Genomic DNA, 1286 nt, shown 5'->3' with positions numbered 1-1286 from the left:
TTTTTTATTTTGCTGTCATCACTTGTCAGCTTGGAGCTTTTGAGAGAAAAAATAACGATGATTAATACATTGTGCAGTCATGGTTGCAGTGTGAACTGAAATCACTTACTTCTCTCTCTAGTTTCCCAAGTCCATACGTTTAATTTCCATCTCAAGGTCCATGTCCTGCAGCTTTCTCTTGTTCACTTCGATCTTGCCCTCTGCCAGCTCTATCTGTCTCTTAAGATGCATTGTGTAGAGACGTCTGACAGTTTGTGAATTCTGTAAAACACCTATCAATTAGCACAGCGGGATTTGTGCATAATGTAGGTTTACTTTAGGCAATACTCACTATGTTACTAGGCTGCTTATCAGGCTGCACAGTGTCTGGATCCTGTTAAAAATATATGTTCTATTAGAATCACATTGCTGACTACTTATCCATTATGGACTAAAAATGTACACAAAATTGACATGACACCTCAAGCCTTCTGGAGTCCAGCGACACCGTCTCATCATCGGCAGAAGTGCACTCCACTGCTGCAGATGTGCCTTCCCTCTGCCATATTCAATAGAACTTGTATTGATAGTTTTGACAGGATGTGCCAAGCCTATGATTTTAATAAAGAGTACTCACCAGCGGATCATAGTCTGGTGGCTCCAGAAGTGTAAGTGTGTTACCAGACACTGCAAGGGAAGGCAAAGTCAGACAGTCCACATAAAAAAATCTAAATATTTGATTGTTTTCCATGTGCAGTAGAATGGCAATAATGTACTTTGTATGAAGAGGCCAGTTTCTCTTGCTGGGCCAGAGTCAGTGGCTGTCCCTCCCTGGATCCCTTCCATCACTGGCTTCCCTTTATTCAACTCCAGGGCCAGCTCCTCTGCTGTGGTGAAGTCTTGGTTTGGAGGGCCACCCCCCGTGCCGGATACATGAGCCTTTTTTTTTAATGCTGAAATCGAGGATGCGCTGATTAAACTAGGTCAAGCCGCGCCTTTTCTGTTATCTTGGCTTTCTTAATTCTACTTTTGAGCAATGCCCCTCTGGTCTTGAACGATGGTAATCAACACCCCTGTATTGTTCTAGCTGATGTCAAACACCGCGGCAGAGCCCTCTAGCGGATGACAGGAAGATGACGACTGTTCACACACCAGTCAGAATGTATAAAAAGGGTTACATGTGTTGATTAGCTTGGGATCGAAACGGAAAATGTTCAAGAAGAAGAGTACATGTAAGAGGAAGTCTCTGATGAGATCTATGCGGTGTTATCCATGTTTTTCTCCATGTGAGGGGGAAGGTATGCGAA

The 1286-nt window shown here is 43.4% G+C and overlaps 1 long non-coding RNA gene across 1 annotated transcript; it reads right to left on the bottom strand.

The window, feature by feature from the left end:
• Nucleotides 1-143: 143 nt before the first annotated feature.
• On the bottom strand, nt 144-930 carry LOC107689113 (uncharacterized). Its single transcript, XR_001634302.1, has 3 exons — nt 756-930; nt 332-666; nt 144-261 (listed from the first exon to the last, which is right to left on the bottom strand). It is a non-coding gene; the product is annotated as an uncharacterized LOC107689113 (long non-coding RNA).
• Between the last annotated feature and the right edge of the window lie 356 nt (nt 931-1286).

The sequence above is a fragment of the Sinocyclocheilus anshuiensis genome, unplaced genomic scaffold (assembly GCF_001515605.1).
Source record: "Sinocyclocheilus anshuiensis isolate Anshui unplaced genomic scaffold, SAMN03320099.WGS_v1.1 scaffold653, whole genome shotgun sequence".
Lineage (NCBI taxonomy): Eukaryota > Metazoa > Chordata > Actinopteri > Cypriniformes > Cyprinidae > Sinocyclocheilus > Sinocyclocheilus anshuiensis.
This window is presented reverse-complemented; position numbering and strand designations above follow the sequence as displayed.